Consider the following 13045-nt stretch of genomic DNA (forward strand, 5'->3'; position numbering starts at 1 on the left):
CAATTCCTGACACAATTAAAGATGGTCTGTTATGCTTGCAGACAGCCCAGCATAACTGTTCTCTGAGAGGCTCCACAGAGCAGCTGACTGAAGCAGATGCAGAGACTCACATTCAAAGACTGGATGGAGCTTAGGAAGTCTTATGGAAGAGTTGGGGAAATGATTAAGTTTTCCATTACAATGAATGGAAAATAAAATCTCTAAAATGTAATGTAAGAATATAAAGTCATATATTATACTATATCTAGTACAAAATATATACTTTATAAATTATTATGGATTTTCTAGTTCATTAAAGAAACATTCATATTCTTTATTCAGATGCATTCACTAAATGATTTAAAATTATTACAGCTCCTTTATTCTTTTAAATTTGAACTAATTTTCCAACAATTTTAATGATGTTAATTTCTGTGATATATATGTTTTTGAGTTAGTTGTACTTCATGAATATTTTCTTTATATTTTTTTGTTTTGGTGGAATTGTTTGTGTTTCTATTTCATATTCTTTTCTACATTTTTGGATGTCCTGATTTTGTAAGTAAAAGATCATCTCTATATCTACCTTTTTACTTTTATACCTCCTTTTTAAGCAGAATAGATAAAATGAAAACATCAGAAAGAAGCTTAATTTTTATATATTTATTTTCATTTTTTCAATTATTTGCTCATATTTATGTTGCTCCTATGCAAACATTTTCTCATGGGCTTCTCTATAATACAATAACAATATAGAATAGTTATTTTTATGTAATAGAAAATTGAAGGCAATATTCACTTGTCTATACACAAATATAATATATTAAATATTGGCACGTATAAGATTGATGTGATTGAATTACTATAAAATTTTATAAATAAGCAAATACACATTCTTGGATGTCTGTGTGGATATATGTACTTATTTGTGCATGTGAGTGTTGGCTATTTATGTATGATGTGAACATCAGAGCTGAATATTGGATGATATTTTTTTTAAATCACACTACATTTACTCATTTTAAGTAGCATGTTTCATTGAACCTGAAGCTCCCTAACTTAGCTTCTTTCTTTATCTTGTCAGCACCAGGATTATACACATGTGCATTAATGCTAAGGTTTTTTTAATGCTGTAAACTACAGGTATATCTTCACATGAATAATTTCTTGTTCAGTAGTATTCTGTAACTGCTTTGTTCTTAACATCTGCCCAGAGTGAATGTGGACCTGTATTCCACAACTTAGCAAAACACCGAATAAAGTGATTTGGGAGCATCTAACTAAAAAAAAAAAATTCTGACCCACATGCATTACAAATGAATTACAGACCAAGCTATGCCCATATGCTCCTACTTTGTATAATTTATTTCAATGAATACTGTTAATTATTTTTTTTACATCTGGTTTTCTAAATTCAGACATTTTACTTTTTTAAATATCACTTTTTACTATTTTATTTAACTTATGTTACCACAATGACTATTTCCGTACTTATGTTCATATAAAGTATGTGTTCAGATGTTTGGTTTAGGAAAAAGCTGTCAACTCAACATATTGCTTGAGAATTCATGAATATTTTGTGTATAGTAACTGTACATTGTGTTACACTTTGGACTTCTCATAAAAGTTTGTTTACTTGGATTTGAGCTTTGTACAAAAAATAAGAATGGGTCAATTTGCATTCTTCTACATGTTGACTGTTACTTGAACCAGAACCATTTGTTGAATATGCTGTCATTTTTCCACTGGATGGTTTTGACTTCTTTGTCAAAGATCAGTTAATCATAGCTATATGAGTTTGATTCTGGGTCTTCAATTCAATTCCATTGATCTACCTGTCTTTCTCTACCAAAACCATGTAGTTTTTATGACCATTTCTCTGCAATAGGGATTGAGGTCAGGTTTAATAATTCGTATTAGCTCTGTTATTGTAGAGAATAGTTTTTGCTATTCTGGGTTTTTTATTATTTCAGATAAATTAGAAAATTCCTCTTTCTATCTCTGTGGAGAATGGCTCAGGTTCTAAGATCATCTATAGAAAAATGAGATTTCATTAAGTTGAAAAGCTTCTGTAAGGCAAAGGATATTGTCAATAGGACAAAACAGCAACCTACAGATTAGAAAAAGATCTTTACCAACCCTAAATCTGATAGAGGGCTAATATCTAATATATAAAAGGAACTCAGGAAGTTTGACTCCAGAGAACCAAATGTCCCTATTTTAAAAACTGGGGTACAGAGCTAAAGAAAGAATTTTCAACTGAGGAATCTCGAATGACCAATAAGCACCTAAAGGAATGTTCAACACCTTAGTTGGCAGGGGAATACAAATCAAAATATCCTTGAGATGCCACCTCAAACCAGGCAGAATGGCTAAGATCAAAAACTCAGGTGACAGAAGATGCAGGGAAGGATGTGGAGAAAGAGAAACAGTCCTCCATTTTTGGTGGGATTACAAGCTGGCACAATCACTCTGGAAATCAATCTGATGGTTCTTTAAGAAATTGGAAATAGTTCTACTTGAGGACCTAGCTATACCACACCTGTGCATATACCCAAAAAGATGTTCCAACATGTAATAAGGACACAAGCTCCACTATGTTCATAGCAATCTTAGCTATGATATCCAGAAGCTGGAAACAACCCAGGTGTCCCTCAACAGAAGAATGAATACAGAAAATATTAGGCAAAAACTCAAAATACCCACAATACAACTCACAGACCATATGAAGCTCGAGAAGAAGCAAGACCCAAGTATGGATGCTTCAGTCTTACATAGAAGAGGGAACAAAATTATCATGGGTGTTAGAGGGAAGGACCAACTTAGGAGGGAGACAGGAGGTGTAAGGGAAAAGGGGGGTAGTATCATATGAGGGAGGAGACTGGGGAGAAGTACAGAGTGTCAGGAATTTGAACAGAGGTGTGTAGCAATAGAGGATGGGGAAATGGTGATAGCTACTAGAAAGTTTCAGATGCCAGAGATGCCATTAGACACCCAACAAAGGGTAGAGAGAACCTGTAGAGAACATATCAGGTTGAGGGCAGGGCCACCCACCCATCTCAAATATATCAACCCAGAATTGCTACTGCTTAAAGGAAATACAGGAACAAAGAGTGGAGAAGAGACTGAAGGAAAGCCCCTCCAGAGACTGCCCCATTTAGGAATCAATGGCATCTGCAGATACCAAGCCCAGACACTATTGCTTATGCCAAGATGCACTTTCTGACAGGACTCTGGCATAGCTGTTTCCAAAGAGGCTCTGCCAGAGCCTGACAAATACAGATGCAGATGCTTGAAGGCAACCATCAGACTGAGAACAATGACCCCAGTGGAAGAGCTAGGGGAAGGACTGAAGGAGCTGAAGGGGTTTGCAACCCCATAGGAAGAACAACAATATCAATCAGCCAGACCACCCAAAGTTCCCAGGGACTAAACCACCAACCAAAGAGTACACATGGACCCATGGCTCCAGTTAGGCCCTTGGTACTGTGAAGGCCTCATGCCCCAGGTTAGGGGAATGCCAGGACAGAGTGGTAGTGTGAGGAACGGGTGTGGCGGTAGTCCCAATATGGCGCCCGGGACTGTGACAAGTCTTATGACTTGCACCTGACTTCCTCATACACCCGAAAATAAGCTACGTCCATCATTAGAGCTGCTCAGGTGCACCATGATGCAAGATCAGGCCATTTGACTAAGGCCAATGAACTGAGATTACGGGGACTGGGCTGATGGGGCGTGGTTGAGGGGTTATATAAGGGTGCGATTGGGGGCTAGAAGAGATTCCTGCTTGCATGTTGAAAGTTTCCTGAATAAACTGCTTTGAAAAGAATGCTGTGTCATCGCTCTTTTCTACTGGTCAGAGACAGAAGAGACATGGTAGGAAGGGGGAGGGGAAGCACCCTCATAGAAGCAGGGGAGGGGAGAAGGGATGGGGCCTTGAGGGGAACCAGGAAAGGTGATAACATTTGAAATGTAAATAAATAAGATAACCAATAAAAAAGTTTCTTTACATAGTATTGTTGTATTAAAGACAGGTCCAAAAACAATTCGTGGATAAGATCCATTATCCTTTCTATATAGGAAAATGAGACTGATAAATAATATATACAGATTTTGTAAGAGTGACAAAAATCATTCTAGATAGGTCTTAGAAAATAGCCATTGTATACTTTGCAGGTAGTTCTATTATTGAGGAAAAAATGCAAATCTAAGTCATGCATTTATCAAATAATATATAGATAGCTATGTTTTAAAACAGAATTGTTGCTTCAACAGACATTATAAACAAAATAAGATCTATGAATTACTAGTGTTAACTTTTAAAACCACCAGACAGAATTAAGAGAATCTCTATTTCTTATTAAAATTAAACTGCAAATTTTGCTCAATAACATTCATTTTGATTGTCTTTTTGAACATATATAAGACAATTCTGAACACCAGTAAATAAATATTGAATCAAAGTGACCTACTTTACTTTTTTGTTTGTTTGTTTGTTTGGTTTGGTTGTTGTTGTTATTTTTAGGTTTTTTTTTTTTTACTCTTTAATCCTTTTTTACAGTCCAGACTTCATCCCCATCTGGGTCTGACCCTTGAGTGCTCACTATTCCATAACTCTTCCCCTTGTCTCCAAGAGGATGTCCCCATGCTCCACACCCCTCCACTCCACCAGGCCTCCCCACTTTCTGGGGCCTCAAGTCTCTTGAGGGTCAGGTGCTGCTCCTCTCACTGAGGCCAAACCAGGCAGTCCCCTGCTGTATATGTGTTGGGGGTCTCATGTCAGCTGGTGTATGCTGCCTGGTTGGTGGCTCAGTGTCTGAGACATCTCTGGAGTCCAGGTCACATGAGTCTGCTGGTCACATGGGTCAGCACTGCTGCTCAGCTTCTTTCAGCTTTTCCCCAAGTCAAACACAGGGGTCTCCGGGTTCTGTCCATTGGTTGGGTAGTAGTATCTGCATCTGACTTTCAGCTGCCTGTTGGGACTCTCAGAGTATCATCCTGAGTGAGAGAACTCAGACCCAAAAGAGCATGCACTGTATGTACTCACCAATAAGTGGACATTAACTAAAAAAGTACAGAATCCTCAGGACCCAACCCACGGGACTCAAGAAGGTTAACAAGCCAAAGGACTTGCTTCACTTTGTTAACTAAGCTATTTTCTCACAGATTACAAGCTAATCAGCAGAAGCACAATCAAATAGCCATAAAAGTGATATAGCTGTAATAGTTTCATCAAATTTGGAAATTATTGATCATTGCAAGTTGTCATTTCTAATTATGTAATATTAGCTAATATTTATCTGACAGTCTAGAACCTCAGATTTTATTTGACAAACTTTAAATGTCTTTACAACTTTAAATACAAAATATTTTAGCTCCAGTTGTTCACTTGACAATAATTAAAATAATAGTCAAAATATACAATGTAAAGTACATAGTAAAAATGCTTCACAATTTTCTATACTTCTGAAAATCAATCATTCTACCCACTAATATCTCCTACCCCATTTAGTCATATGGAATTTTGATAATGTGAAAAACCACTGTCATTCCTAAATTTTATACATGATAAAAGGAAAATAAAGGTTAAAATATCATGTTTTTAATAAGCTTAGCATGTTTCTGGTAGCATTGACCACATGTGGCTCACTCACTGCAGTTTGGTCATGACTATACTCAATGTAATATTGTATAATACTTGGTCATGACTGTACTCAATGTAATATTGTATAATACTTAGATAATCTAATATTTTTGTTGGAAAATTATAGCAGAGGTGCTGGTGATAACCTAGGGGATAAATGAGCGTATTCACTGTGACAGAAAAGGAATTGAACATCCAGGAAATACGGAGATCAAAGAGAAAAATGGAAAATAACAGCCTTATCCTCTCAGGATCGTAGGGACCTGATCCTGAGAGCCTGGTAAATTAACTCTAGTTTGAATATTTCCTAGGGACACTCATTCCTTCCATGCCCTTTGTTGGTGCTGTTCAAATATCTACCACTGTGCTTTCATGGCTTTTCAACTTGAAATATCTTCCTGGGATAATATTTTAGCAACTCATGGAAGACTGTATTTGCTTTATCTATTTTTTCCTTTGATTCCTCTTCAAAGTATATAAAAGTAAGTATCTTAAGTCTCTAAGTAAGATTTAAAAAGCCATTCATGTTTTCCTAGAAGAGGAACCTGTTCAAGAATTCAAGTAGTTCAGTCTTCAACAAAAGAAAATTGGTTCATAGGAATTGTGGTGTATAAACTGAAATTGTTCCATAATTTGGATAGATAGATAGATAGATAGATAGATAGATAGATAGATAGATAGATTTTTTTTTGAGACAGGTTTTCTCTGTGTAGTCCTGGCTGTCCTGGAACTCACTCTGTAGACCAGGCTGGCCTCGAACCCAGAAATCCACCTGCTTCTGCCTCCCAAGTGTTGGGATTAAAGGTGGACACCACCACACCCGGCTTTGGATACATATATCATTATGTTTGCCTGATAGGATAATTAATAATCATTCAAAATCACATCATATTCCCAATAAATATGAATACGTAAAGTTGAATGATGAAAGATGTGATAGATAAACATAAGGTAAATCTCAGTGATGCAGAACTAAGACTGGATTTTCTAGGTAAGTGTAATAAAACACAAAGATTCTTAAGGTCAAACGAGAGCTATAAAAGTTATAGTCAAAGCGAACAACACTGCTAAGGAGACTCTGTAAGATAAGGTGAAAAACCTGGTTTTGGAGGTGAAGATAAACAAAGTGACTTCTAAGATTTCTAGTAAGCCTTTAGAAGCTATTCTTTAGAGCTTCAAAAGTGAGCCAACCTGGCTGGAAAAAAAACAAAAACAAACAAAAATAAAACAAAAAATGGAAAACAAGAATGTAAGGCTGAGTTTGAATTTCAAATATTCAATGCAAAAGCTATTAGATACATCTTGGCTTGTCAGACATGTTAATTAGCTTTTATTTCCTTAATCTTAGTAGATAGTTTTGAAGTTTTGTCTAGGTGGACAATTGTGGCTTTTTATCTTATTTTTCCATGTGATTCTTTCTTGAAAAATTTCTGTCAAATAAGTATATTTTTCTGATATTGTCCTTTTACACTCTTGAACTTTTACTTTTATTCTCAATACACTTTCTTCATCTTTTAAATGTATAATACACCATAGGGGTTTCCGTTCCTTGTATATTCAATATTCTATAGCCTTTGTGCATGTGGCTGTCAGGGATTTGGGATTTTTCTTCTCTGAATGTATTTGAAATATTATATAGCTTTGCTATGATAATCATTTCTTTCTTTGCCAATAATCTGAAGATTAGATCTCTTCATAGCGTGGCAGATCTCTCTTTTTATCTTGACTTTTAAAAATAATATTGTTCTCATGTGAATGTTCCAATTCTTATGCTATTACCATATAAAAAGAAGTGGAACCTGGAAAAAATGAGCCAATAAATAACGTGAACTAAGATCTCATGCTATAGCCACCTTTATTCAGAGCCTCAGAAAATTAACACTCTAATGGGTCACATGAGGAAGGTTCTGATGAGTTCAAGCTGTATACAATCATAAGCACAAGCCGCACTTGGTAAAAAGATGTTTTTCCATGAAGGCATATAAAGGATATTTCAAGCATTTAATTTAATAACAACAGCAAACCATGCAGAGTAATGTGAGGTAACCTCACTCCTCACCCCTACACCTAAGAGGAGTGTGAAAATACATTCCATGAATGATTCTGTGATTTGAAGAAACTGAGATCATACAATACTTTACTTGTAGTTTTACAAGCACCCAGAATTTTCTTCATACATCTCCATTCTGAGATTTATTTCCAACATGTAACCCTTTGTTGTTGTTGCTTTGTTTTGTTTTAAATGCAGGATATCAAATGTGGTTTTGATTTGAGATGCTTTTTGTTGCAGGGATATCCTATAGGAAAGCAAATTATATGCATAATGAACAACATAAGAGCAGTGAAAATGTAATAATACACAAGGAAGAGGAATACAAACTGTGGCCAGTATTATTACACTGATTAGAGAAATATACAGAAGAGTTGAAAAGAGATCTGAAGAATTAATAGTTTGGTATCCTATAGAAAAAAAGATGTAAGTCTCCATTTGCCTGTCTTTAGCAGGAATACAGATGTGTGTCCTATGTAAATATGATGTTATTTAAATTCCAAGGAAAGAATATATTCAGCCCCTTTTCCAGATGAATGAATGGGTCTATTAAAGTCCCAAGGTCCAGTTGTGAACAAAGGATCATTAATAAACATAAGATGAGCTGGATACCTCGAATCTACCACTTGATGCAAAGGAGGTTCAGGAGCATAACCAATGAAATGTGTTTAGAGGCACTCCATGCAGTTGCACAGTTCAAAGCAGAACACGCCACCAGAAAGTGACTCTCAGTTCACACAAGACAGTGTTTGTCATAGAGTAACTCCTCATGGATCCAGATTCACAGACAATTTATGTTTATATAGTCCACTTTTGGTTTTGCCTTTTAGCTGGAGGTTCCCTATCTTTCTGAAGACTTCCACTGTCTCTTTGCTTTCCATGATTTCCTTCATATCTCAGAGTTGGAATTTGTATGTTGTCAGTGGATCAATCTGCAATAACAGATGCATACTTCTATATAATTTTCTAGTAAAAGTAGTACAGGTTAATACATCATCTTCCTTATTTCCTTCTTCAATAAAATCAGGTAGGTGAAAGTATACACAAATATGAGTTTATTGGTTGAAATAATCCTGAAACATAAGCTGAATCTGAAATGATATTTAAAGGTTTATGAATTAACCATAATTGTTAAATCCAAACAGCTAGTTCAACTTACTTGTGATGAGGAAAAATAAGTATCAATAGACAGGTGAATATGTGGATACAAATCCTTCCTAGTAAGTGATTCATTTATAAAATAAGTATTTGTCTATGGAGAAAGTTAGAAAATGGCTTTAATCTCAAATTCATTTTGTATAAAAATTCCATAGATTACTAATTAGATAATAATGTGCTGTCCTCCCATAATGAACTACAAATGAAATTTGAAAATCCATAGAGTTCTAAGCCAGTGCTAAAAAATGTTTTCTTGTTAAGCATAATATAATACAAAAAGAATCAGAGGCATATTAGTGTTGACATTGGGACCTCCCTGATTTACTAACTAAGCAAGAATAAAAAAGTAGGAAGTTAGTAATTTTTGATCCTTATGATGTGAATAAATTCAATTCACAGGTTTATCCTCTTGTGCAATAATACTTCTATGAGACAGTTAAGATGAGAAAATAAGTAAATTTCAAAGCAATGAAGAATCTGCAGAGTACACACATGCCTCTTTTGGTTAGGATTCAAATAACTGTAGTTCTTTTCTTATCTTGTGAGATAATATGCTAGGGGCTATCCAATGCCTTCTTTCCTTCTAGAGTTCTTAATAGAGTGTTTAGTGCATTGGGAATACCAAGTTCACCTCATGACACCAGGAAAGAACTAGGATTTTTTTTTTTCTGCTATGCTTAACATGCCCAGGTTGTAAAGTTAGCTTTGGTATATGTTCTCCTAAGTCCTTATCAAAAATCAGAGACAAACAGTATTAAATTATTAAATTCTTCATTCTATACTTCAAGATAATTTTCAGGCAATGGAGGATATATGTCAAAGGAGGCTACAGGGAGGGAGCTGTTTCCACAGACACTGACATAGTTGTCAGTAGTGATAGTTTTAACTTTGAATTTGACTGAATGTTTAAAATCCCATTTTGGTATTTTTAAACCAATTTTAAGGTTTGGGTTTTTTTATATATATAAATTCATATATTTCTTTTTTTCTCTGTTTTCTTTCTTTCTTTCTTTTTCTTCCATATTTTTTTTAACGTTCTCCTTTTTTATTCCAAATTTTCTACAGAGATCTCGTGTAGCACTACCATGGGGACAAATATATTGATAAATGGACTTGAATAAAGTTTCATGCAATTCCCAGAAGACTTTGACAGTGATTCCAACCCCACTCAAAGCGAATAATAGATCACTTCCTCCAGTGTGTGGTATAAGACCAGTAGGAGGTCATGTGCTGTCTAGAAGAAATTAACCTTTGCCATACGTCATATAGAAATTAACTCAAGGTGAGCCACACATGTACACATCAGAGTAAAAACTACAGAACTCTTAGAAGAAAAATTGTAGAGAGTGTTTGTAGACAATGGACCTGGCGGTGGATCTTAGATAGAAGACATGAGCAAACATTTCCTGAGAGAAAAATGTAATGATCAGTGATGCATGAAAATGTGGCCAGCATCATCAACCCTCAGGGAAGGGAAAGCACAGCCACCATGAGCTATGCCCCCTACCCACTTACATAGCCATGAACGGAAGAAAGCAACGAACAATCACAGGTGTTCATGAAGAAAAGGAGAAGTTGGAATTCCTGTGGACTACTGATGAGTGTGGATGGTGTAGTATGATATTAATTATATTGGTAGATTATCACATATTGTTTGAGCTCACTGAATAACTGACTCCAGAAGTGGGGTTGGCTACCTCATTGCAGACCCTAGGTATCCCCTAAGACCTCCTGTGTGGAGATAGGCTACCCCCAAAGTCTATGACAGTGAAGAAAGTGAACAGCAAAGCATAGCAAAAGTCAAAGCAGCTAGATGGTAAACCATGCCTGCAGTGGGAAAGCAAAACTGGAAGCCCAGCCAAGATGATCTCAGCATGGGGAGGAAGCCTCATCAGGGCTCCAGCTTCCCTAGTCCCTGTCTGCTGGATATCAGACTCTCCTTCACAGGGCTTCCTCACCCGTTTCTGTGCTTACTGGTTTTGTGTATCAACTTGACACAAACTCCCATATTTTTTATTAGTTATTTATTTAAATTACATTTCCAATGCTATCCCAAAAGTCCCCCACACGCTCCCCCACCCACTCCCCTACCCACCCACTCCCCTACCCACCCACTCCCACTTCTTGGCCCTGGCATTCCCCTGTACTGAGGCATATAAAGTTTGCACGACCAATGGGCCTCTCTTTCCACTGATGGACGACTAGGCCATCTTCGGATTCATATGCAGCTAGAGACATGAGCTCCAGGGGAGAGGTGGGGGGAGGATCAGTTAGTTCATATTGTTGTTCCACCTATAGGATTTCAGAACCCTTCAGCTCCTTGAGTGCTTTCCCTAGCACCTCCATTTGGGGGGCGGGGGGGGGGGGACTGTGATCCATCCAATAGCTGACTGTGAGCATCCACTTCTGTGTTTGCCAGGCCCCAGCATAGTCTCACAAGAGACAGCCATATTTGGGTCCTTTTAGCAAAATCTTGCTAGTGTATGCAATGGTGTCAGCATTTGGAGGCTGATTATGGGATGGATCCTCAGATATGGCAGTCTCTAGATGGTCCATCCTTTTGTCACAGCTCCAAACTTTGTCTCTGTAACTCCTTCCATGGGTGTTTTGTTCCCAATTTTAATAAGGGGCAAAGTGTCCACACTTTGGTCTTCGTTCTTCTTGAGTTTCATGCGTTTAGCAAATTGTATCTTATATCTTGGGTATTCTAAATTTCTGGCCTATATCCACTTATCAGTGAGTACATATTGTGCGAGTTCTTTTGTGATTGTGTTACCTCACTCAGGATGATGCCCTCCAGGTCCATCCATTTGGCTAGGAATTTCATAAATTCATTCTTTTTAATAGCTGAGTAGCACTCCATTGTGTAAATGTACCACATTTTCTGTATCTATTCCTCTGCTGAGGGGCATCTGGGTTCTTTCCAGCTTCTGGCTATTACAAATAAGGCTGCTATGAACATAGTGGAGCATGTGTCCTTCTTACCGGTTGGAACATCTTCTGGATATATGCCCAGGAGAGGTACTGTGGAATTCTCCAGTAGTACTATGTCCAGTTTTCTGAGGAACTGCCACAGTGATTTTATCATTCAGTTTATATTCACTCAAAGAATTACCCAACTCTTCCTCATGATTAATATCCTCCTTATCTTTCATAATTATCTTGTTGTCTGTTCAATAATGACCAAGGGATACAAAATTGAAATGATTTTTTTCCATTTGTTTATATGCCTTTTTAATAGTCTTTCATATTCTGTCCTATATTTCTTCATCAAAAAATTCTTCTCTGAAAACCATAGATTATACCTTGTTTTAAAAAGTGATGCACAAGCTCAGACTATTCAAATTCTTCCCTTGTTTCTGTTCATTGTTCTCATCTCCTTATTCTATGAAAGTCCTTGCTTTCTTATCTTGTAGCTTACTTCAGGTCCCCATTCATGGCACAACTGATGTACCACACCAATTATGGTGATGTATGTGGAAATGGAGCCAAGAACTGAGATAGCCAACTTTTTTCACAACCTTTGACTATCTCTGAGACTTAATAAATTTCAGATGTATTGTTCTCATGTTTCAAACTGCATTCAACCACAAAGACAAACCACTCAGGCAAAATCTGTCTTTTCTTAGAGGTTTAGAAAGGATGGTTTAACATTTAAATGAATAACAACAATAAGCAATAAATTAGTATTCTGGAGTAAACAAATTCCTATCTATCGGCCCCACTTGAGAGCAGCACAAAAATGCATCCCAAGAACAATTATTTTGTTGTTGTTTTGAAAAAACTGAGCTCACAAGCTTCCTGGGGTTTGTTTTTGTTTATTGTTGTTGATTTTTACTTTGGTGTGTTCTCACTTGCAGTCAGGATTCTCCTCACAGGCATCCATTCCTGGACCGTGCTCCTACATTATACTTCATCTTCCATTTCTGTTCTCTTTATTACATCTGATCAATTCTGTTCATTCTTTCCATTAAGACTTCTGCTTGGCATATGATTTCTAACTGCATGTATTATACTACCTTTCTTATTTTATTCCCGTTTTTTTTGTCTTCTTCAAGGATATTCTTGTCTTCTTTCAAACATATGAATATATTTATAATGTCTACAGCTCTTGGTGAGGTACTACTTCAATGTTGCTTTCATTATTATGAGGTTATTTTTTTTTTCTCTGAACACTTAGAATTGGTGTTCTACACTGTTTCGTTTCTTAAATG

Source organism: Mus caroli, unplaced genomic scaffold, assembly GCF_978045245.1.
Source record: "Mus caroli unplaced genomic scaffold, Mus_caroli_1 scaffold_16, whole genome shotgun sequence".
Taxonomy (NCBI): Eukaryota; Metazoa; Chordata; class Mammalia; order Rodentia; family Muridae; genus Mus; species Mus caroli.